The sequence below is a fragment of the Schistocerca nitens genome, chromosome 11 (genome assembly GCF_023898315.1).
Source record: "Schistocerca nitens isolate TAMUIC-IGC-003100 chromosome 11, iqSchNite1.1, whole genome shotgun sequence".
Lineage (NCBI taxonomy): Eukaryota > Metazoa > Arthropoda > Insecta > Orthoptera > Acrididae > Schistocerca > Schistocerca nitens.
In genome coordinates this window covers 128,869,076-128,896,060 of record NC_064624.1, presented here as the reverse complement: position 1 = coordinate 128,896,060, position 26,985 = coordinate 128,869,076, and the positions used below count along the sequence as shown (strand labels likewise).

Sequence of the window (26,985 nt, the reverse complement as noted above, 5' to 3'; positions counted from 1 at the left end):
TAATTTCTTGCCTCCTGTGCCAGAATCTGTGGTCTTTCCCACATCCCCCAAAACTAGTGTAACACTTTGTAGCGTAGTTAATTTTCTCATCTGTAAATTGTAAAAAAAAGAAAACCCTTAATTTTTATTTGAGTGACAGTAGTGTTTTCATTATGTCATGCAGGTAATATCAAAGAATTTAGATATTGCTTATGAAATACTCACTGCTGAGCCGTTTATAGGCTACTTGTGGGCCAGCCTGTTTGCATAGTGCTCATATCCTCAGCTGAAACTTGCAAAGTAACATCCATGCACTTCACTTGTTTTGTGAAACTAATATGTTGACATCCTTTCTCTTTGTTGAGTTATAGGCAGCCATTGGGTGGACAGTACATGGTAACCAATGAACAGCTTTTAACTAGGTATGCCTTCATGCATGTTTTTTCTGCATTCAGGAGTTTCTGTTACATATACGGCACTTGACACTGCTTGTGAGAAAACATTATTAATCAGCACTGATGGTCAACTTGGTCCGTAGCACCCACTAGTGGGCGTCCGAGCCTTCATAGCGGGCAGTAGACAGGTGGAGGTTAAAATATTTACTTTAGGGTTTCACAAAACTTTGAAAAAAATATTAGGTTAGTAATTATTAATTTATTCTTCAACTTGATGCAACTCTGCTTTATAAATTTTATAACACGAAGTTACTTCCCCACTTTATAAATCATCATTACTGTGGAATGGTCGATGGTTAGAAAATTTTAATAATAAAGCTACATTTTCTTAGATGTGGAACAATTTATCACCTGTGGAATGCGCTTGTCTTTTGCTGCCCAAAGTGGGCTGCAGGACACTGAGTGAAATGTTTTTCTAGGCGCGGGGCAGTGCATGTACAAACATAAAAAATTGAAAGTTCTGAATTTTATAATTCAACAGCTGTACATGATTGTGATATGAGAACTACCTTCTTACGTCTTTCATTAACACAATGAAAATTTTGTGCTACTTTTCACGCTAATAAATATTTATCACAATTTTTGGACAGCATGGTTGTAGAGATGAAGCAACGATTAGTATGATTAATCACACATTAATAACACCGTATGAACACACCAGCTGCTACCATGACAACGGCGTCCTCTCTACACAGACTAGAGGGCGCCTGATACACGCTTTCTAATCCATGGCAACGGCGCCCCCACCACAGGGAGTAGAGGGCTCTGTAGTCCTTCCATATTAGCCGTTTTAGTAAATTGACTAAAATGTTTTCTACGTAAATGTATGAATGGATATATTATAATACAAGATGACACCAGTTTTTGTGTGTCACAAATTGTTTTACTTTATATTGTGGCACATAATGTAATATACTTTTACGTGTTGACTACGGAACATTTGTTGTTATTTCATAATTAACACTATAATTGTAACTCTTTTTAAATGAAATGGTTCCGTCTTCTGTTATTTACTGTAACATAAATTTATGTTAAACCAAGGTGACATATAATAAACTGTATTAAATACCATTGATCGCCACGGGGGGTGTTGCCCTCTATTCACATGGTGTCAGCACGCTATTTAAGCCCATACGAAGGGTTAGTCTCGCATAGTTTCCTGCCGTTATGTAGACAGTAGTGACACCGCCAGCAATCGACCAATGGGTAACATATTTTAAATTTACGTAATTTTAGCTGTTGTATAATAGTCTTTCTCATGGATATCTATAATTTCACAGTGTAAATGCCCAGATGATGACTCCTAGGTTGAAACCGGTTGGCAGTATAATAATTATAAATGCGATTAAGACTGTTTTTTGAATAATTAATATTTATCATGCCATACCTCCCAAACTAGGTGTTGTACAACACAATTTCATAACTGGCTTCAGTAGCACATGTTGATAACAGGTGGAAACTTTCTGGCCAATAGAATCAGTAACAGTGAAGTAATAAATTAAAATGTGTAACTTGGAAATTTTAGCAAACCAGTATTGGAAATGTACTATTTGACAAACTTTTTCACATTACATTTTTTTTATGGGAGATCAGAGCAAGAAAATTTTTTGGAAAGATTTGAAAACATTTTAACAGTTTGTTGGAAGTGTGTGGGTGCTACAGTTTTCTTTAGATGAGAGTAGTATTTTGTGGTTCATTGACGCCACACGAGTTCGAGTGTGCTGTAGTGAACATTTTGGTATTACATGACAGTGGACTGCAGTGCAACATTAGTAGTGGGGCAGCAAAGGCAAAACGTGCAGTGGAGTGTGCAGTCTAAAAGGAAGGAGACTGTGTATTATTGGGAAGAGTATTCAGAAAGTGCAAAGCAATGACGCAAATCTCCTTGTGTTGTGAAGGATCGAATAACATTTTAGTAAGAAATCAGTTGCGAGGCGATGGAGGAGAGAACCAGTTCCCACTGCCTTATCACTCAAACGTATCGGAAATTAATGCACTGCTCATGGATGATATGATGCCCTGGATAGGAGTTGACGGTTATGTCAAAGCTAAGGGATTCACGGTGAGGAACAGATTCACTGATTACTTCGGTGGGCTGAATTTAAACAGTCATTCACAGTACTAATCACAGTAACAACATCCAACTCATTATAATGGTGGTTAAAGCTCAGTACACGTGAATTTACTGATGTTTTGTATTGCACATAATCAAAGACACTTCTTCTTACATGTTTCATTCAGTTTTCTTCAGATTTCTCCCCAAATTAACTCATTTTGCGTCTAGTTTCTCATCCCGGTGTCAGCTGCGTTCCACAAAATATGCCGTTTGGATACCAATTTGATACGTTGCTCACTGTCTGAGGCAGTCAGTCATCTGACATTTCTGGTGAACAATTACATCAGGAGAATTACGTAGTCTTAATGCCCGTGCATGTGAAAAATATACTGCAGCTGTCATCTGGTATTTTCCTGCTACTCGGTTGACTTTCCCACTACATGCGCCCTCAAGCAAATTGCTACAGTGTGCGAGACATACCCTTCCTGAGGCATGCTAGCGTGTCCCACAGTGGCACTGTTTTGCCGGACGATAGGCAAATGGTCTGCTATGTTCGCATTGTGCAAGTGGGGAGTGCAGTCTCGCACACATTTTATGCAGCACGTTGCGGGCAATTCCCGCAGCTAGGAAAACGTTGCAGTGATACAAAAGTGGATGGTAGGTAAAAAATGTTCACTACCCCTGCTTTAATGAATCAGACTGCCATGTATAAAACAACTTCAAATATGTGTTTACTTTACAGGTGATTAGTAGCATTTTGGGCAGCAGGTTTCCTGCAGCAAACTTGATCAACTGCCAGCTTTACAGCTGCTTCCCAGTTTGGGTCCACACATTGAAGATCCTTTGCAAAAATTAGTTTCCAGGTGATATAAGGTTTTCCCCTATTTCTGCAGCCATCTGTTACTTTCCACACCACTGAAGATTTGGGGATTCTACCATCCTTTTAGGCATAGAACATGGCCCACAAGTGTCATTCTTCTTTGAGCAATGGTATTGTTTGGGCTGTGCGGACAACCCTGTGAAACATGGTCACGATGGCTAATATAAAAAATTTACCCCGAGTGTCATCAGTGAGAAACACTTAAATCGTGTGTCAATTTTGTTGACATTTCCTAGGTCCCGCACCCGTGCCTGGCCGTCACTAGCCATGGAATTCCTCGTAATATCTTCTCGAGCCTGATTTTGTCCGGCATAGTGCAGCAATTTGACATGGCACGGGCTTGACAAATCGTTCGAAGCATCCCACAGTAGTAATGAGCCAAGCTGCCTCTATAGCTGTCTGTGTTCACGAAAGTATTGCCAGTGCAGGATTTTGTGGAGAACTGTCACATGAATGTTCGATCAGATTCGTGTTAGGCAATCTTGGTAATCAAGTCATTCACTCGATATGTTCAGAATGTTCTTCAAACCAATCACAAACAATTGTGACCAATTGACATGGCAAATTGTCATTGCGTCTTTGTTTGGGAAAATGAAGTCCATGTATGGCTGCAGGTGGTCTCCAAGTATTGAAGTAAAACTATTTACAGTCAACGACTAGTTGAGTTGGACCACAGGACTACAGTCCATTCCATGTAAACACAGCCCACAACATTATGGAGCCACGACCGAGACTTCGTGGGTTCTGCACCACGCTTGAACCCTACCGTCAGCTCTTACCATCTGAAATTGGGGCCCATCTCACCAGGTCTAGATTTTCTAGTCACCTAGGATCCAACCGTTAGTCACGAGCTCAGGAGAGGTGCTGCAGACGATGTCGTGCTGTTACCAGAGGCACTCGCATCATTTGTCTGTTGCTGTCGCAATTAATCGAGATTTCACTGCACTCTCCTAACAGGCGTGTTTGTCGTAAGTCCCACCTATTTCTGCAGTTATTTCACTCGGTGTTGCTTGTTTCTTAGCACTGGCAACTCCACGCAGCACCACTGCTCTCGGTCGTTAAATGGAGGCCGTCAGCCACTGCGTTGTCCGTAGTGAGAGGTAAAGCATGAAATTTGGTATTCGTGACACTGTGGATCTCGCAATATTGAATTGTCTGATAATTTCCGAAATGGAATGTTCCACGTGTCCATCTCCAACTAGCATTCCGCATCCACAGTCCATTAATTCCCCGGGCGCTGATAACCTCGCTGTTGTGCGCCCTAAAACACTAATAATCATTATCATCACCATTAATTCCCGCCGTGTGAGCATAGTCGTGTTAGAAACCTTTTTACATGAACCACCTGAGTGCACATGACAGCTCCCTGTTGTACTGCTGTTGTATACCTTGCATATGCAATGATACTGCCATCTGTTTATGTGCATGTGGCTTTCCCATTACTTACAGATAAAACTGCTGAGATATGGAAATTGGTCAACATCTTGCAGTACCTTCTTTTGCACTAGAAGTTGCGTAGGTACATTTCCACTTGTTACGCATATTGTTTTTGTTTCATCACTATTTCTTTTCAGTCCTAAAGAAATGGTCTCTCTACCCAGCTCGGTAACTATTAGTTGTAAACTGGGTTGTGTTTCTGTCAACAGAACAATATTATCAGCAAAATCCAGGTCCTTAAATCTGTATTACACGACACACCGAAGGTGTAAAAGTGAGGTGTGGCTGAAATGCTATATAGCAGCAAAACGGGCAAAGCTATGATTTTAGCAGACTGTTCATCTGCCAGGTTGAAGTAGGAGAGGTTCTGTTAACGCAAGTGGCGTCTGTTCTATTCTGTCGTGTGTCCGTGTGTGTGCAGTAGAGGTGGTGCACAGAACGGAGCCTTGCGAGTGGGCTTTCTACTAGTTATTGTTTTCATTAGCAGTCAAAACACGCAGATTAATTCGACAATTTCGCATAGTATGGTGGGTATTTTTTCAGTAAGCAGTAGCCTATAAATACATTAATGAATCAAATGAAATTGCATATTTTTGTATCCCTGTTGAAAGAAAGCTCTATATCTAATGATAGCTTCTTATTGTAGCTATGGAATGGAATAAAAAGAGCTTTCAAGTGATAATTGAAGAATACAGCAACCAAAGGTGTCGCTATGACCTAACAGATATTTTGTACCACAATAAGGCAATCTACAGATCTACAAATGTTTCATTCTGAGTTTATACAAGTTAATGTGCTTATAATTTTACTTTTGATAGACGTGTGTGTGTGTGTGTGTGTATATATCACATAAATTGGTGAAAGTAGCACACGCCTTTGGTTCTGTAGCTGTATTATTTCGGCACGCCAGGAAGGAAAGCTTGGCCAGAATAGGAGAAAAAGTGAGGAAAGTTGTGTCTGGTGTGACGAACGAGGAATGTGAAGCATGCTTAGCCTCCTTACGTTTGCATTATTCAGCTGAACTCAAAAAGATGTGGGGAAAAATGCGCAGTAGCTCAGGCGGGACCACCCATAAACCAAGCGTGTGGTGGTTTGACCTATTGGCGTATTTGAAAGGCCACATAGTGCCTAGAAAACTGCTGACAAATATCCCACTCTCTGTCGTGAGTATTAATTTTTGTCACTCTGTCATTACACGTTTTCTGCATTCTGTAAGATAAGCGTATACTGTTGCAGGAATCTACATTGATATCAACAGTTAATTTCTGATACTAAAAATATACTTCACAGGGTTTGGTCACGTCCACTTAGTGTGGAAATTGGTGATTTGTGCGATGATGTGCTAGTGCTTTCAAATACTATGCTTCCACTTTGTGTGTGCTCCTCATGTCATTTCTGTGAGTGAAAACATTCACATGTCAAATACACAGTAGTGGAAACTTTGATGCAAGCACACTGGTGGTAATAAATGAAATCAACTTAAAACACCCCAAATACATGTAAGGCAGAACGGTGGACTGAAAGCATTTTTTGTGGTTTATTGTGCAGAAGCATCCACTAGACTTTTTGAAAAATCTGATACATCACTGTATGTAGTAGTTTGCAGAGATGCTCCAGTATCAATTTCAGAAGTGGTAAGGTCAATGATCTTTAATAGGAACTGCTGAGCAATTTATTTGTTTGTAACATACTCTAATGCCTTAAACGATCAAAAGCAATGTGAAGTTGGATTGCAAAAATTCACACCTATCTGTCGTAGGTTGACTTACTTGATATGTACAGCCGATCTTCTTCTCTGGATTGCCGGCTCCGTCGATCTCCAAAACCTTCTTCTTCAAAGAATACTGCTGGTTAACAGGAATTTGTAAGACACTCTCTCTCTACTTTTGAAATAATATAGTACTCGAAGAATACTTTTAGTTCAGTCTTGGTACATTCCAGCTTCCACAAATAACATATTCTCCATTTCCCACATCAATATTTGAATGTATACAAGTCAACCGATTCGTCTCTCATTAGACTCGATAAAATACATCTGCAGTAAAGTTGATTTAACAACCACATAATTTATGAACCTGTCTTGCCTCTAGTGTCCAACACGTGAAGTACTTAAAAATCTGGAAAAAAAATAAAAATCTATTTTACACTTCACTCTCACTTCTTGATACTTCATTTAGTCACTGGAGTCCTCCTCTATTTTCGACTTCTTTACTCTTAACTGAAACTGTCTACCTATACTCCGACTCGACATTCCTTAACAATTATCACAATCGATTCCTCTCAGGTTTATGCTCTTTCCTTACTCCCGCCTCCCTGCCTACTTGACGTGGAATCCTTCTAGTTATATGTATATATACAGGGGGTCCATCAGAAGTTTCGGATGAGATTATCTCCAAAATTATCGAGTAAAAACAGTGGATAAGACATGTTCGTAAGATCAGAGGAGGACATAAAATGATACTACACGTGACCCACAGCCCCCTCATCCTTCAGTGGGGTGTGGGGCAGCTTTCAAATCTTAAATGGAAACACCCACTTTTTATTGCAGATTCGGATTCTCTATAAAAAAGTTACCAAGTTTTGTCTGAAACATTTTTAAACCATTGACAGATGGCGCTGAAATCGAGAAAAATTAAAATTGGGAAGAACTCTGATTTATTTAGAATGATCCGAGGACGACGCATGAAATCGATACAAAATGTGCACCCATTCTTTCATTATGCCAAATTAAGCTTTTTTTTTTCCACAGTATTTGATGGAGGGAGGCGGAATGGTATTAAAATCTTGTTACGGAACTCTTTACAATTTCATTACTCACCTGACTGTGGCGCTACCGTGACCAAACTAGCAACTATGGCTCAATATAAAGGTCGGTGTAATGTGATCAGACGTCACTTCACTTTCAGATTGTGAACCTTAAACATCAACTGACGAAAGTAAATTATTCTTTAGCGAAACATGGCTCACTTATCCTCCTACAGAGATTGTTGATATGATGTAAATTTTAGGTGGATGCCACAACAAGTACGCTGCAGCTGCATAATTGTATGCGGATAGTTTCCCAAACAGATGACATCCAAGGGACAATATTATTGGACATTGCACTCGACGTGCTTGAAATGGATACGTGCACCGTCCACCTCGTCATTGCGATTACAATGAAAATGACGCTCGTACCCTACCATTCTCACCGGTGTTCAACTGGATCCTGAAACGTGTAGTTGTGCAATTCAGACACAAACTGGTATATCGAAATCAACTGCTTTGAGGATTTTGAAGGTACAAAAATATCATGTGTATCATATTACACTCACAGAGGTCTTGATGCAAAAAGATATGCAAATACGCTTGCATTTCTGCCAATGGGCCTTGGAAATAAGAGGTGGCAATGACTTTTTTTAGGTAAGTTATGTTCTCTGATGAAGCCACATTCAAAAACAATGGCGAATTAAATAATCATGATTGTCATTATTGGTCCCCTGTCAATCCACGCAGACCCATTGACAATAAACACAAATGGTCGTTCGTGGTCTGGTGTGGAATTTTAAACAGTAACTTGATAGGACCGTATTTTTTTTTACCAAAATGTTACTGGGGAATCTTGTTTACAACTTCTCTGCGATGATGTGTTGGAGCTAATGGAAGATGTTGATTTAGAAACTAGGCAACAAATGTGGTACCAACAGGACGGAGCAGCTCACCATTATGCTAAAAATTTGCAGAAAGTTTTAAATGTGCGGTACCCTGGTCGGTGGATAGGATGTGGTGGACCAATTCAGTGGCCTCCACATTCACCAGACCTAACATCTCCTGATTTTTTTCCTTGTGAGGTTGTTTAAAAAATATTGTTAATGAAAAAGAGCCCACAACGCGAAACCATACGGAGCAACGCATTTGAATAGCGTGTGTAGCCATACCACGGGATGTGCTGCTCAAAACTGTGGACATCTTACGCAGACGATTGACTTTATGCATTGGAGCAAATGGGGATGATTTTGAACAATGTCTTCGTGGATAATTTCATTATTTAAGCACCCCAAATTGCGAGAGGCAAGGGGACTCACTAATGAAGCACCCCATGGGAACATCATTCTACTATGTTGATGTCATTGTTCCTGGGTAACGCTAAAAGTAGGATACAGTACATCTTGTACAACAATAGCTTAATTTGGCATAACGAAAGAACTGGTGCACATTTTTTATCGATTTGATGAATCTTTCTCACACAATTCTAAATAAATAAAAGTTCACCCACAATTTTACTTTTTTCTCGATTTTAGCACCATCTGTCAATGGTTTAAAAATGTTTCAGACAAAACTCGATTACTTTTTTATGGCAAATCCGAATCTACAATAAAATATGGGTGTTTCCATTTAAGATTTAAAAGTTGTTCTCCACCCCACCCAAAGGGACGGGAGCTGGAGGTCACGTGTAGTATCATTTGATGATGTCCCCCTTAGACGTTACGAACCTGTCTTCCCCACTATTTTTTACCTGATGTACAGTTTTCAAGATAATCTCATCCGAAACTTGAGATGGACCACCCTGTATATTTTCCTATACAGGGTGTCCCAGCTATCTTGTCCACCCAAAATATCTCTGGAACAATAACAGCTATTGGAAAATGACTTTCACCGGTATCAATGTAGGGCTGGGGCCCATGAATGTACATATCTGGAAACATTCTAAAACGAAAGCATATGTGTTTTTAACACAAACTTATGTTTTTTTAAATGGACCTCCTATATTTTTTCTTCAGCAATCCATAGAATGACAAAGCACATACACAATGGCGTTGATTGCATCGCAATATTCCCATTACATCCCGAGATTATGAGACGCAAACTTGACGCTTGAAACACCCGACATGAGCTGATAGCGCACGTCCTGAGGCTCAGGCGTGAACCCCATGCTGCCCGTAATCGCGATGTGATTGACATGTGTAATCACACCTCCATACTTATCAAGAGGGACACTTACTTGTCAATCACATCGCGATTACGGGCAGCATGGGGTTCACGCCTGAGCCTCATGACGTGCGCTAGCAGCGCATGTCGGGTGTTTCAAGCGTCAACTTCGCGTCTCAGTATCTCGGGATGTAATGGGAATATCGCGATGCAATCAACACCATTGTGTATGTGCTTTGTCATAGTATGGATTGCTGAAGAAAAAATATAGGAGGTCCATTTAAAAAAACATAAGTTGGTGTTAAAAAACACATATGCTTTCGTTTTAGAATGTTTCCAAATATGTACATTCATGGGCCCCAGCCCTACATTGATACCGGTGAAAGTCGTTTTCCAATAGCTGTTATTGTTCCAGAGATATTTTGGGTGGACAAGATAGCTGGGACACCCTGTATATACATGCAATGTACTACCGACACAATAAACAACAATATGTGCATATTTCCTGCTGTACACATACCTTCTCTCTCCAACACTTGATGGTTCTCACCTTTTGACAGGTTTCTAGTCGGTAGTTTCATTGTTTGTGTACCCGTGTATCTTCGCGCGCGCGCGCGCTTGTGTGTGTGTGTGTGTGTGTGTGTGTGTGTGTGTGTGTGTGTGTGTAGCCTGATTCTCGGCCTACTTATTTGAAGTAACTTGTAGGTTATTAGAAACCAGGAAGGACTTCTGCAATGGAAGTAGATGCATATGGAAAGAGGGACAAATAGATAGGTCCTCAAACGAGAAGTAAGAAAGGGAAAAAAATAGATGTGGTTGCTAAGATCGAAGAAGAGAAAGAAGACAGCCCCAAAGACGGGAAACCTTTCCAACTCCCTTCTCCAGGACCCCTACCTCGCTGGTTCTCGAGTGACAAGCTGGAGGAACAGACATTCCCACCGTAACCTTTAAGGCCCCCGAAGCAAATCTTAGCAACCCTGTGGAAATAGCAGTGTCAAAGAATCAGACACATTTGTTTGCGAGGGTTGTTTGAAAGGTGTGATGTGTGTTTTGTGTCATTCGTGTTTTATCTGTTAGTTTAAATCGTGCTTTTACCTACACTACCCAGCCCCTTTCAAAATCTATACAAACCCTCCCGTCTATATCATGTCTCATGAAAGGTATAAAATATTCTATTCAAAATAAAAAATTATACACTACGATAAAATATTTGTTCTGTCCGTCACATTATATTACATTATCCATAAATGTAATATTCTACTCTTTTCATTTCATGTCTAGAGATAACTGTTTTTTCCGTGGTTCTCTTACGCCAGTCTTTAAGTTATGTTTATATCCAATTTGCTAAATACTAAAATTATACGATAGTTTCAGAATTCAGTAATAAACTACAGAATCATGTAAGATTTGAAGGGAATTCAGTGCAGGAAAACTATTTCGGAAGAAACTCCGAAAACAACTCGGGATCCGACAGTCGTCACTCCGCCCGTTAACACAGAACGTTAACGTCCATGCGGGATAAATGTGACTCCGCCCGGATCCCATGGATCTGGTATTAACTTCACTTGAGCAAGTGCAAACCAGTAATTCTCGCTTAATTTTGTGTGGAAGCCCCCCCCCCCCCCCCCCCCCCCCCCCCCGGCAAAACAATCACCACTTAACTAGGTAACACATCAGGTAAAGTTATTCCATTTTCTACCCTATCCTGGATAAATTTGAATTTGAATCCTTTCCACAAGTCACCTATAACCTTGCTGGTATTATTAATTTCGGATGCAGCAATAGTCGAAATGTTCAGGAGGTTACTCTCGTGGCAACTCCTCGGTCTATCATTTCTTAAAATGGTTCCTTCAAGCTACATACACTTTTTATAACAAAGCTGGATATATTCTCTTTGAAATTTCATCCTACATTATTTACTCGTGTACTGCCACCTGAAATTTGCTATTGAATAATCGACATTAATTTCTTAGACTGATGTCTCTCTTTTGAAGTACTTAAAACTTGTGTTACAATATTGTATTCATTATTGTACACGTCTTTTAAAGATTCTAAGTTTCCAATGGGTTTCGATTCTACATTATTACATTTGGCATCAAATTCAGTTTCCAAAGCAGCCATGTCTTCACATCGATTACTAGATTCGTTGCTTTGAGTGTCTGCTCTGATGATGTTCAACAAACCTTCAACAAACCTGTTTGTCATCTGAATATTTAAAGTTTCATACTGATCCTTTAATTCAGAATCCATTGAGTTATTAAGTCTAGGTTTTTATTCAAAATCTCACTTCGAGCATCCAATTTAGAATTTTGTGATTTCATCACTGTGTCTATTTCTCTACTTAAATTAGCACTCTGTGCACCAAGTTTTTCACTGGAAGTTGCACTTATTTCATTTCTCAAAGAAGCACCCTGGTCATCTATTTTATCATTTGAGTATTTACTGAGTCTAAATTAAGACTTTGAGCATTTAAAGTTTTATTTAGTTCCTTTCTTAAAGAAGTATTTTGAGCAGTCAATTTGTTTCTTCAAGCTGCTGAATCTGCACTTTGGTCATCTATTTTATCACTTAGTTTTAATCAAATTCACTAATTCAGACCAGTCTGGCACCTCCTCACTCACTTTCATTGCTATGGCTGGTTCTGAAGTTTCTCCAGTTCTCTGTGTATTATCCATATTTGTCTTAGTTTTTGATCAGGTGATCATTTAACGAATGAACTCTAAGCATTGTAGCTACACTAATACAGTGTAGTGACCAGTTTCTTCGACTCTGTACTCGAACAATTATTATTTTCCGCTCACCCGGTGTGAGTTTAGGCTGCATGGATGAGCAGGTGTGGAATCAGCAACGGAGAACAATAACTGGTGCCGGTGGCATCGGTTGCTGGTTTTCGTGTCTGCATCGGTGTGCGGGTGTAGAATCAGCACCTGTTAGCAGCAACTGGTGCCGGTGATGTCGGATGTTGTCTCTGCATCTGCATCCCTGCGATGCGTGTGGGAGCTGGACACTCCTCACACCGAATCTTCTTAGTTGAATTGATCTCATTGCATGTCTTCTTAGTCTTAATACATCGAGGTCTTCTTTTCATTCTTTTAACATTATTACTTTCGTACGTCTTTCACTATGTTGCATTCACAAAATTTTTTATTTAAGTTTGGGACTTAATCCAGTTACATGAAACAGTTCTCTTGTCTTGTTATTCCTGATTGCTATGGCAACACATCATATCTTCTGCTTCAATTTTCTCTCAAAAGTCCTGTCACAGTGATATTTGACATTAGAAGTTTAAAAAATACTTAACTATGTGCTTAAATCTTGGAAAATAACCTCTGAAATACGAACATAATTAACAAAGATTTAAGTCACTTTATTTTTCCTGAATTTTTTTATTTATTTATTTTTTTTACATATTTGAAAAGTTACATATGAAACATTACATTAATTTTTTGCTTCAAAGTATGCTGCATGTAAAATTTTAAATAAGTGACATTTTAGTTTATTTTTTAATGTGAAAGTGGACATTTTTTCTATTATCTTTATGTAGTTTGGCAAACAGTTGCATAGAAGGCATTTTGCTTTTACAGGCTCTTCGTCAGTTAAGTTGACCCAATTTCCTTCAGTATGTTTTTTTAAAATTTTGTTATAGTTATGGATATTACTGTTTAACAATGCAGCATGGTGACTTTTTATGTTAATACATACACGATCAAAAGGCTTTTGAAAAGTCTAGAAACATACCACAAACTTTCTTAGTAAAGAAAAAATGCCATATTCTGATTTATGCCTAGCACGGATTTAGCATAGGTAGATCCAGCAGTACAGCAACAGCTGAATTTTTACTGTATTCAACTATGGCACTAGATTGACAAAAGAAAGTTTGTGGTATGTTTCTAGACATATTGTTATTAATTGCACATTCTATTATTTTAGATGAGACAGGTGTAATAGTTGCTGTTTGGTAATTTCCTGGATCTTTCTTGCTGCACTTTGGAAATGGGGATCACCTTACTCTTTCTTAAACATGTCAGGAATAATCTTACAACTGTGGCTAAATTTATTAAAAAAAGTTAGAGGCTTTACCACCCATTGCAGTCTAGTAGGTATAACATCTCATCTGTAAGTATTTTTGTTTTTTAATCGATGTATTTTTACTAGTTCAGATTCATTTGTTGAGAGAAAGAGAGAATTTTCTCACGAGGACTACTTCCAATGATTGTGTCAGTAGAGTTTTGCTTTGTTACTTTGCCCACTGCCTCACCATAATGTTGATTTATAATATCACAGACTTCTTCAATGTTTTTCTTTATAGAAAATAAGAAAGAGATTCAACACTGACCTCTCCATATTATTATATAAATTTGTTGCAGCAAGCCAGTGGTTGCAACATCCATGTTATTTACACCATTAATTTTATACAGTCTATTGTATTTGGCACAATGAATTTTAATTGTAATGTTATAACATGTTTACAGTGCAATATTTAATAAATTCCTTTTTTTTCCTAGTACTCAAGAGACATTTACAGTGGGGTGTGCAGTTGAGAACAGTTCTCCATCTACCTCTCAGTGCTCACCAGAATTATCCAAAGTGGGGCACTATGCCAATTCCAAGAAGCAGGCCAAAGATGTCCTGGTAAGCAGCACATTGTCAATGCTGCGGGGCAAACAAACAGCAATGAGGATGGCAAGTTGAGCCAATATGTTGCAGCTGAGGTGATTACAACTAAAAATAGAAAATTGAAGGCAGAGACAAAGTGCCTTATCACGAATGCCATCATGGGTGCAATTCAGAAAGTTACTGATTGTCAATTTTTAAAAAAAAGATTGAAAATTAAAAATTGTGCTTCTTTATAGCTTCCCACTGCCAGGGTACATACCCTACAGGATTGAAATATTCACAGGATTCTCACTCACTTCTGTGGCATGTGACGATGTCCTGTTTCCGTCCTGTTGCAGTAAGCGTGCGAGAGATTTGTCACACCGCCAAGACCCATTCCCTACGGTTTACAGATCTGTGTCTTCGACATCAGTACTTGCCAGTAAGTGCTATCTGCATCATCAATTGAATAATTGTGCAGCAAACAAACAATGGAAAATCTAGGATGGAATGTAACAATATTATGAAATGAAAGTTGCCACTCACCATATAGTATGTTGCGTGCGCGCGCGCTCACACACACACACACACACACACACACACACACACACACACACACACTCTCTCTCTCTCTGCAGTCTCTGGCAACAGAAGCCGCACTGAGTGGCTTCAGTTGCTAGAGACTTTCTAGAGACTGCAGGAACTGATCTGGCTGTTGGCATAGATCCCCCCCATCAATTACCCTGCCATTGCAACCAATGCCAAGGGTGAACCTATCTATACCTAGAATCTAAAACAACCTGCAAAACAAGGCTGTGAAATGTTTTTTAGTTGTAATATGTCAAGCCAGCAGATCGTAGAGGGATAGGCTCAACATGCTTCCTGTCCATTGCACCTGAGGAGAGAATTTGTACAAATATTTAATAATAGACAAATTTATATTGCCAATTGCAGTAAACTGCTGAAAAGTCCTACTGGTGAAGAATATTTAAGATACAATTTCTTTTTTATACATTTATATTCACTTCGGGAATGCCAGGTTTTCAATGGTACATAGCTCAATTTTGTGGCTTACCAATACAGCTTGGAAACTGCCACAAGTTTTAAAATTTTTTTGAAATTTGATTCCCTTATGCTTGTGTTGTTGCGGCCTGTTAACTATTTAAACAAAATTAACTACTTAGCGCCACCTAAAGGTACTCCCCACTCGAAAAATAACACTAGTTTACCTTCAAGTATTTATCTTTCAGTCTGATGCAAATTTCAGCACACACTTGCACAATAATTGTTTGAAATGCTTGGCTGTGAAATTCTATGACTGAAAGCTAGGCTCTAAATGATTCCCTAGTTGCCAGGAATCGAAGTGTGACAATCAACCTGAAAGATAGTAGGGCATAATGGAGGTTGTCAGTAATATATTATGGTCAAATCATGAAACACATGTTAAATGGTCCGATTCTTACATCCGACTAGGTGAAATAGCTTCCCTCAGCACAGTGTCACACACACAAATCCCACCGTGTAGCATGGACAATAGTTTGTCAAGACAGGACACATCCATCCTGGCTAAATTCCTGAATTCCAGAGGATCTTCGAGCCTAAACTCTTTACTTAACAGGGAGTCCATGACCCTCCCTGCCTTCAGCCCTTCTTTGCAGCCAAGGCAGAACCCAAACCCTGCCCCTGGCATTACATCACCGTTCAGTCTTAACTACTGAAGAAGCTACTGTCACTGCAAATGCAGCTTAACTAATACCATCGTCCAAGTCTAAAACACTGTGAAACAAAAGCGAAAGTAAACACAGTTAATAATAACAATTTTCTTGCACCGCCAACAGAATGGTTTAGTGTAAAATTCTGTATAACCATGACATCATTTCATTTTAGTGCTGCTTAATAAATACGAACCTAGATCACTCAGAAGATTTAATGAGTAGTATCAGTTCTAAGAAATGATAAATTTGCATACTCGGCAACATAAATAAGACTGTAGTTCAGAGTATGTTCTCTTGGGGCACTAGGGTAGACATACACAGTAGGTGTATCACACAATCGGTCGAAGTGCCACACTCGTTGCTTGGGGTGCTGGTGCAGATTTGTATATGTTAGGTGTGTCTTGTAATACTGGCTCAAGACTAGTTTGCTCGTTCAGACGTATGCCCGTGTTGGATTTTTTCATAGTTTTGTTCATTAAGAAATTATGACTTATATAGAAAGGAATGGTGACAGAATGAATGCTTGTGATGAATTCTTCTCGGGTTAACAGCTGAGTTGTGGTGTCGTCTTGTCGCAGTGTTTCAATGAGTTTTATATCCGTCATCTTTGCCAGAAGGTGATTGGTACGAAACTCATTGAAACGTCGTGACAAGATGACGCGACGACTCGGGTGATAACCCGAGAAGAATTCATCAGTGGAACACGCCGAGAAAGACTGCAATATCATAGAATGCATGCTTGTTTGGTGCCTGTCGGAATATGAAAGAAATGGGTGTTCCTATCTTCTGTTCCTTCCTCTCCACCACAGAGCCGCCAATTTCTGGTAGGGAAAGGGGGGGGGAGTCAAGGAGTTGAAGAATTTAATTAAGTAGTCACTCAAATTGATTAGAGTGCGAGGGGGCGCTATTCATTTAACTCGTGCCTGAAAGTGTACCTGTATCAGTGAGGGAGTGGGGGAGTGTTGGAGGATTCCTGAGGGTTGGTATGGGGAAGGGGGTGACACAATAGGTTAAAGACCTGCCAATCAAAGGGAAGGATTATCCTCAGTGAGTGAATCAAAAGAGAACAATAGCTTTCCCCCTGAATGCGTACTTGAACCTGATGTAGGCAACCTACACAAGCAAATTGCTCTGAAACATAATTTTTGCCCCTAGGGCAAAGAAAGTGCGAAGACAATTTGTTAGAGCAGGTTGACTACATATAGGGCAAGTATGCACTCGAGGCAAACCTATAGTTCTCTTTTGATGGTTATGACCCCCTAGGGATGATCCTTTCTTTTCATTGACAGGTCCTTAACCTATTGTTCCCCCATCCCTCCCCCCCCCCCCCAACCCCCTGGAAACCTCCAATCCCCCCCCCCCTCCCCATCAGTGATGTAAGTACATCACATCTTCAGGCCTTAATTAGTGGAATAGCTCCCTCACACACTCATCAATTGGATTGACTGCTTAATTAAATTGATCCCTTATTAATCCTCCCCCCCCCCCCCCTATCTCTGCTAAATCCTCAGCTCTTCCTTACCTGGAATTTGGCGGCTCTGTACTGGAGAGGAAGGATCTTGTGACAGGAAATTCGTTTACATAGCAGAGGGTATTATAAAAAATTCAGTTTGCAGGGGTTGGCTCTCTCTTACTCAGCATTCCTTACTGTTTGGGAAAATGCAGGTCTTGTAAAGAAGTAATTAAATTCATCACTTTTTTATTCTGATTACACGAGGAATACAGTAATGAAACACCCATTACATGTAATTATGCTGTTAAAACCGTTCGGTCATGAAGCGCCCACCGTCCGTCATGCCATCCTCTGTGCAGTCTGCCCAGAATTGGGGTGCACCGGCGAGAGACTGAGAGGCAGCCGTGCCACGCGCAGGTGTCTGCTTGGGCCCTACGACTGACAGACCGGATGTCACACTAATCCCCGAACAAAAGCGTGTGAGAAATTCCTGTCAAAACACGTGCTCTTTCTGTCTTTATCCTCCCGTTTTGCCGGGCCTGCACGTGCCGTCGGTCGCAGTCGGACCGAATTGCAAATAAAGCAGCGTATACCCAGTAAATGCCTGTGGAATACCGATACTTGTGAGAACTGGTACTGGTTTCTGAAAACATTAATAAGATACTCAGGAATTTCGTGTAGGTTTACAGTATTCCATACTTACTCTTGGAGTGCACCGTGAAATGCTTTTTTAAAACTGATGGAGTTTATGTGCAGTGGCCAGTTGAAGTCGATGAACTATTCTATTTTGCTAGCATTGAAAGCAGTGTGACACCCCTCCAACTTGTATTTGTGGTTAGATTTCCTTTTTTCGGTAGCTGAACAATGATGCCACACCTGCAGACTTCTAGAACTTGCTTTGTTTGCCAAAACACAACTTTTTTTTTTTTTTTTTTGAAAAAAACCCCGAAGCAGCTTAGGTGACACTCAGGTCAGTGATTTAGTTTAATACACATGGGGTCGCAAATGTTGGGAAATAATGAAAAGTAGATGAGAAATGTTGAACCTTTGATGTGTATCACATTTGCAACAGTTGGGCTTGGGTGTGAAGGGATGGTTGAGTAATGCAACGCTCTGTCAAGCAAACAGTGCAAATTTCGAAATTCTTTTGCAAATGTAAACTGTTGTCAACACAGAGCTTACAAAATTATTGTCCTCACTGTAACCGAGTAAAAGCTGTTCTCATTTTGTTTCCCTTACTTCTGTCCCTTGTTGTTGTGTTTAAAGACACTATTTAGTAAGAAAAACTGGTCATTTACTGTTAACAACCTGATTCAGCAACTTGTATTAGTTTACTTGTGACCCAATATAGTAGGGTTGTTGTCCTGTATTTTGCAATAAACCAGCAGAGACTGCAAGTCTGACAAATAAATCTCAGTGTGAACACACAACTATGTCATGCAATAAAAGAATTACTGCTTTCAGACACAAGACTCGAACCCTGAGCTCCCTGCATCAATTTGTACACATAGCTCTGAGCCATATCAACATGAGTGCTTAACTTGTCAGGATGATCACGTGCAGAATGGTACGTCATGTGGTGGCGTCTCACGTCCAATACTTGTCACCCATTATTGGGGTATTAACTGACATATGTGACCCATGTGTCTCATATTAAATTCCTTGTTTCAGAGATTTTTAAAAGTTTATAATAATAATCATAGCGTATGTTGCACAGTTTAGTAAGGTGCTGAATTAAGTTCAGGTCTCCATATTTTAGAATTCTGGCAGAGATTTCATGCAGGTAATCTGCTTTATTGTTTTTAAGTGTCTGGATTGCTGCACATGTCTGCTTCTGTGGTATCACGTGCTTTGACCATTATGTCGTGCATTTTTGGGCCATTTTCAAAGTTGTACGCATTGAGTGGCTTGGTCTGTTTTAAGGTTTCTCCAAAAAAGTCAACCCATTGTGCAGCTCGTTCGTCTTTTGTGAGCAGGAATTAGCCATTTTTATCCTTTACTGGGCAGTTTGAAAAACTTTTGGAAATGAGTTAACTCTTCAATATGTGATGTTAAGAATGAGAGTGAGAAAAAAGTTTCATAAAGGTTTTAAATTATGTATAAAGTTTGTTGCAAATCTGTAAGATAATTTGAAAACCCACATACTGACTAGAATAATGATTTAACAGGATACCTTGTGGCCCCACAGTCATGTCAGATTTGCTAAAGTGATTGAGAGAAATAAAACTATTGCCATTTGTTGCCATGGCAACCACTTCATTAATGTGTCCCCTAGAACTTAGAACTACTTAAACCTAACTAACCTAAGGACAGCACACAACACCCAGTCATCACGAGGCAGAGAAAATCCCTGACCCCGCCGGGAATCGAACCTGGGAACCCGGGCGTGGGAAGCGAGAATGCTACCGCACGACCACGAGCTGCGGACTGTATACAGACAACCATGCAAATAAAGCATCTAATGTGTGCAGTACACACCAAAGCCTTTCACAGCTCCTTGGTCAGTCATTAGAAGATTGTGGTGGTAAGAGAGGGTGAATAAAAAAACAAGTCGGAGCATACATCTGCTTTGAGGCAATGTTCTGCCAACTCAGTTCTGTTTGTAGGATTACCTATACACATCAAATGGAATACTTTGGCTGACCAGGCTTTCGTCATGTTGGCAAAAATAAGTTTTGATGAGATAAATTTTAATACAGCCCCTCTCATCTATCTCTGTCAATTGAAACTATAAGTGTATGGCTGTCACTTGTAGATAAGTTAATTAATCAACAGCTGATTCAATGACATTGATTTTAAAAATAAAAAATTTGTACCCCAAGTAAGAACAAAAATATTTAATTGCAAATGCAGCCTCTGTAATGAAATTGCTGCTTAACATTTACAACTCAATTATTCTTTACAAAACCAGTTATTTTCAAATATTCCATGGTTTTTTCCCTTACAAATGTTACCTTATATAAATGTTATGTGGTTTAAGCTCAGTCAGTCAATAATTGTAATTGATCTCTTGCCCTAACAATAGCTTACAAAGAAGAGGGAGATATATTGATGAAATCTTTTACGATACAGATTGGCGCACATAAAACAGGCCTGAACCAGAATGTGAACATGCGTGAGTAGCATTACTAGCTTGTCAGTTTCTTTGCCACCTTCCAACAGCAGTAGCGTGTAAGTAGTTCATACGGAAAGTAGTCATTATAAACCGTGTACTTCATTGTCATGCCTTTCTCCATTGAAGAACGTGTGTTCTTTGTTGAAGAACATGTGCGGTCTGAATCCATTAAAATTGTTCGTAACACTTTTCATGAAAAATTTCCCGAAAGTAAAATTACTGCAAAATCAACGATTCAGGATCTAGTGAGAAAGTGGCGTTCGACAGGCATTGTTGTTAACTCAAAGAGAATTAAGGCACAGACTGTACGTACACCTGGAGTTATGGCAAATGTGGTGGCACACATTGAAAGAAGTCCTTACAAGTCAACATGACGATTATAACAGCAATGAGGAATCTCTGGCAAGTCGTGTCAACGCATCCTTCGTGGCTTAAAAATGAGACCTTACCGTGTGAGTGTTGTTCAGCAAATAAAAGAAGCAGACAATGGTAAGCATACACATTATTGTAATTGTTGCCCGAAAATGTCGCTGGGGGAAAATCTTGATCTGTTCCACCTATTTACGAGGGGTGAAGCTGGGTTTCATCTGTCGGGTTATGTTAATTCACATGACACTGGGCTACAGAGAATCCCCGTGGCATACTGCAAAAGCCATTACACGATTTAAAAATTGGTGTATGATGTGCTGTATCTGGTAACAGAATTATCGGGCCATTGTTGTTCAATGAAACTGTCAACACGCAACTCTACAATGAATTTTCGGCTCTGTTAACTCCAACTGAAAAATGTTGTGCATATTTCCAACAAGATGGGGCAACTTCTCATACCTCAGATTTGTCCTTAGCTCGTATCTTGTGGCCACGCCGCTCTCCTGACTTGTCACCATGACTGTTAGCTCCGGGGATTTCTAAAGGCTAGAGAGTACCGCAACTATCCCAGACACTTGACACATTAAAAAACAACATACGTGAAGAAATTTCGAACATTCCTGAAAGAGTACTGAAAAGTGTTTTCCTTAACACGCTTCGATGTGCACAAATTTGCTTGGATGTTGGTGAAGAACATATTGAACACAGACTTCAAACTCCTTTCTAAAATATGCTTATTAAAATAATAAAAGTAAATCTGTTACTTAAACTGTGAATTACACAGTTAATAATGAAACTGTACAATAAAAATGTAAGAAAGCGATGATGTATGTTGATTTTCTTCATTCATATTCCTTTCAGTGCAGGGGCTGGTTTTATGTGCACCACTCAGTATTGTCTTTAAATATCACGGCTGCTGCCTTGTGTGTTACGTGCTTGAGATCTAGTGTTAGGACAGTGCGCTGGTTGGTTCCTGCCAGTGCTGCAAGGGAGCACTATAGTCTGTTCCCATGTGCTGTCATTACTTGAAAAAGATAGAAAGATAACTGTGTCAATATATGCCCCTGCATCCCATCTCTTACATATAAGGGTTCATATTTTGCTGCCGAAAGTAAGTCAGGGAAGTGCATGTTTTTGATAGTTGAGGAGCACAGTTTTGAGGTAATTAAATAAATGGAAGGCTGCTTTGTTTTTTAATTTTCTGGTATCCTGATGCAATATACTAATATTATTTTTCACTGTGCTTTTATGCGAATCTTGTGACATACTAACATATTTTTCACTGTATTGTTATGAGAATTTTGTGGTATTTAACATCTCTAGTACCTGCCTGCCTGAGCTTCTCTTTAAGCTTAATTTCAATCAACATTGGATGACGACACTCGTAAACCGTGGTTGAATCCAGGCAAACAATCGGCATCCACTGCAAGACCAAATTGCTTTGGACAGTGGTCTGGGTTTGGTGAGATCATGCGTGTTTGGTGAGATCAGAAAGATGTCATCTATTATGAGCTGCTAAAACCTGGTGAAAACATTAATGCTGATCACTACCAGCAGAAAATTATAGATTTAAATTGAGCATCATGTGAAAAACGACTGGAATATGGAAAAGTGCAACACAGTCATATTGCTCCATGATAACACCCCATCACACACAGCAAAATGGGTCAGGAAACGATCAAGGCATTCAGTTGGAAAATATTGGGGCATGTGGCTTATCCTCCAGACTTCACTCATCCGATTATCAACTATTTGCATCACGGGGACACGCTCTCGTTGAACAATACTTCAACTCGTATGAAAATGGCTCGCTGACGGGTTCACTTCAAAAGAACTGTTTCTGTGAATACGAATTCACAGCCTGCCAGAGAGGTGGGAGAAATGTACAAATAGCAATGGAGATTATTTTGAATAAAATATTGTTTATCAGTTTCAAACAGACATGTAATAGTTGTAACCAAATTCTGATTTCATACTTCTACACCTGGTAAGAAATCAGTCTGGCAAAATGTGTCATGAAATGAGTTTCTCAACCTACTGCTGTCATGTGAAGTAGCCTTAATACGGTATTACGATTTGCACAATCGAAAGTCTTCAACAAATCGCAGGATGTTGCCAATGTTTAATGGTTACTTTCTTGTGTCTAGGTATCCATAGTTGCTTCAGGAGGATGGACTTTTTGAAATCCAAACTGTGGTTATAAGTCGTTTACTAAACAGGTGAGTGGCAACACTTGAGTACATTACCTCCAGAAAAGAGTATTGTCTGAAACCAGTGCAGTCACCTTTGTTATTGTGACATGGGATCAGTTGAACCTATCAATATGTGATGTGAGTTTGATACATGATGTAATTTTCTGCATCTACATTCCTAATTAGCAAGCACCGTGTGGTTCATGGTGCAGGGTGCAGGGTGCCTGGTATTGCAGCTTATCATTTCCCCATTTCCTCTCCTGTTCAAATCACAAATGGACCTAGGGGTAGAGGCACCCATATGCTTCCATGCAAGTCTTGATTTCTATTATCTCCAGACAGCAATCCTAATGTGAAATGTTAGTAGGTGGCCATAGAATATTCTGCTGCCTGTTACAAATGTCGATTCTCAAAAATTTGTCAATAGTGTTTTGTGAAAGAACTTCATCTTCCATCTAGGTATTCCCATTTAAGTCCATGAAGATTATTTGATTAAAGCTACTGGTAACAAATCCGGTAACCTCACCTCCCGGTATCCCAATCACTCAAGCAGCACAATCTGTTTTATAGATGAACTACACTTTCCCAGAATTCTCCCCCAATAAATTGAAGTCAACCATTGGCCTTCCCCACAACCGACCTTATGTTCTCATTCCATTTCAAGTCTTCTTGCCACGTGGTGCCTAGATATTCAACCGAAACGCAACACACCGCTAATACTGTGCTTGAAACCAAGTCTGTTTTTCTACAGCTCTACATTAATTTGCATTTTCCCACATTTAGAGCAAGCTGCCATTCATCACACCAAATAGATATTCCGTCCAACTCATCTACCCTTCTAAAAGAGTGAATCAAATATAAACGTGAAATTTTCAGTGCCTGTTTGTAGATGAAGAGTGGTGTGATCTCTGTTCATTGTTGTTTTAATTTCCAGTGATTGTTTTTCACAGCCAGAACACTGTCGTACCATTTCTTTAGCCAGACTCTCGATGTCAGAGTGAGTGCTACCATTATCTGTCGTGCACCAGATTATAATCACGTTTCTCACAACAGAGGAATAAATCCGTCTGAAATTTTCAAAAGATTTGTGACACAGTCTGGGGTTAACATCCTGTGAAACACTCGACTGTATGCTGGCACAAACAATTTTTACGATGTTGAGAAACAGTTGAGAATGCAATTCATCGACGTTGCCTGAGGTCCTGTCTAATAGAGGAGCTTATTCTCACGGTTAGGCAGTTTATTGAAGGTGACTGACATACAATGGCTGCCGAAATTGCTCCCGAGATGGGCATACCCTGCAGTAGTGCTCATGCAATCGTTACTGACAACCTCACATTTCGCAAAATGTCTGCAAGGTGGGTGCCTTGTTTTCTCATCACAGAGCACATAAAATTTAGGAATTGTTCTGGACACAATGGAACATCCTCCCTACAGTCCGAATTTATCTCTTGCAATTTGCCTCGATCACGATACGCTGAACTGTTCATGTGCAACTGGCTGCTGTGACAGTCCCACGTATCTTACAAACAAAGGATCGAGAAACTGCGGCCTATCCACAGGGGAAAATGTGTCTCCCATTCAGGATACTGTATGAAAAAAGCAGTTCATGTGCATGGTTTTTTCTGTAACCTAAATAAACATTTAAAAGCAAATTCCGGTTTGTATTTGATTGACGCTCCTACAGTCACCAAACGTCCCTCTCGTATACTACAGCCACATCAGCAAGCAATCATATATTGCTGCTCACTCCAGCCGTCAAACCATTGATGTATGTAAAAACAAGCTGTCCTATCATACGCCTTGTGGCACACCTGATGACGTCCTTGTTTCGGATGAATATTCATTTTCCAGGACTACGTACTGGGTTCTATCAAAGTGTTCATGCTATGAGAGATATATACCACATAAATTAATAAGTTATAGTACTGATCCCCCGTGGTACACAAAACGGGTCAGATCGCTGTTGCAGAAGCAGCGAAAAAAGCATGCTAAATATAAAAGAACGCAAAATCCCCAAGACTGGCAAAGTTTTGAAGAAGTTCGAAATATAGCGCGTACTTCAATGCGAGATGCCTTTAATAATTTCCCCAACGAAACCTTGGCTCGAAATCTGGCAGAAAACGCGAAAAGATTCTGGTCACACATAAAGCACACCAGTGGCAAGACGCAATCAATGCTTTCACTGCGCGATAACAACGATGAAGTCACCGATGACAGTGCCACTTAAGCAGCGTTATTAAAGAAGGTTTTCCGAAACTCCTTCACCAAAGAAGATGAAGTAAATATTTCTGAATTCCAATCAAGAACAACTGCCAAGATAAGAAACATAGAAGTTAATATCCTAGGTGTCGCAAAGCAGCTTAAATCACGTAATAAAGGCAAGACTTCGAGTCCAGATTGTATACCAGTCAGGTTCCTCTCAGAGTATGCTGATAAAATAGCTTCATATTTAGCAATTATATACAACCGCTTGCTCACAGAAAGATCCGTACCTAAATATGAGGAAATTGCTCAAGTCACACCAATACCCAAAAAGGGAAGTAAGAGTAATCCACTGAATTACAGGCCCATAGCACTAACGTCGATTAGCAGTAGGGTTGTGGAAAATATACTGCAGTCGAACATTATGAAGTACCTCGAAGAAAACGGTTTATCGACACAGTCAGCACGGATTCAGAAAATATCGTTATTGCGTAACACAACTAGCTCTGTATACTCATGAAGCAATGAGTGCTATCGACAGCGGATGTCAAATTGATTCCATATTTTTAGATTTCCAGAAGGCTTTCGACACCGTTCCTCACAAGCGTCTTCTAACCAAACTACGTGCCTACGGAATATCGCCTCAGTTGTGTGACTCGATTCGTGATTCCCTGTCAGGAAAATCACAGTTCGTAGTAATAGACGGAAAGTCATTGAGTAAAACAGAAGTAATATCCAGCGTTCCGCAAGGAAGTGCTATAGGCCCACTGTTGTTCCTGCTCTATATTAACGACATAGGAGACAATCTGAGTAGCCGTCTCAGATTGTTTGCAGATGATGCTGTCATTTACCGTCTTGTAAAGTCATCACATGACCAAAACGAATTGCAGAGCGACTTATATAAGATGTCTGTATGGTGCGAAAAGTGGCAATTGACTCTGAACAAAGAAAAGTATGATGTTATTCACACGAGTATTAAGAGAAATCCGCTAAATTTCGATTACGCGATAGGTCACACAAATTTGAAGGCTGTAACTTCAACTAAATATTTAGGGATTACAATTACAAATACCCTAAATTGGAAGGATCACGTAGATAATGTTGTGAATAGAGCAAACCAAAGACTGCGATTCATTGACAGAACACTTAGAAGGTGCAACAGAGACTGCTTACACCACGCTTGTCCGCTGTATTCTGGAGTATTGCTGTGCGGCGTGGGATCCGCATCAGGTGGGTGACATCGAAAAAGTAAAAAAGGACAGTTTGTATAATCACGAAATAGGGGGGATAATATCACAGACATGATACGTGGGTTGGAGTGGCAATCATTAAAACAAAGGCGTTTTTCGTTGCGACGGGATCTTCTCGTGAAATTTCAATCACCAGTTTTCTCCTCCGATTACAAAAACATTCTGTTGGCACCCACCTACATAGGGAGAAATGTCATCACGATAAAACAAATCAGGGATCGCACAGAAAGATTTAAGTGCTCGTTTCTCCTGCGCGCCGTTCGTGAGTGGAACGGTAGAGAGACAGCCTGAAGGTGGTTCATTGAACCCTCTGCCAGGCACTTTATTGTGAATAGCAGGGTAATCATGTAGACGTAGATGTGTGTGTTGTGGAAC

General features: G+C 39.9%; 1 long non-coding RNA gene across 5 annotated transcripts in view; it reads left to right on the top strand.

Annotated features, from left to right (window-relative positions):
* Positions 1-26,985, top strand: part of LOC126213546 (uncharacterized) — a 422,558-nt gene that overhangs the window by 161,309 nt on the left and 234,264 nt on the right. For 3 of the 5 annotated variants that reach the window (XR_007541243.1, XR_007541239.1, XR_007541234.1), the window contains exon 6: positions 14,221-14,552. The exons of the other annotated variants lie outside the window; for them this stretch is intronic. This is a non-coding gene — a long non-coding RNA (uncharacterized LOC126213546). Of the gene's footprint in view, positions 1-14,220; positions 14,553-26,985 lie in introns of those variants that run through there. 5 annotated transcript variants of the gene reach the window in all.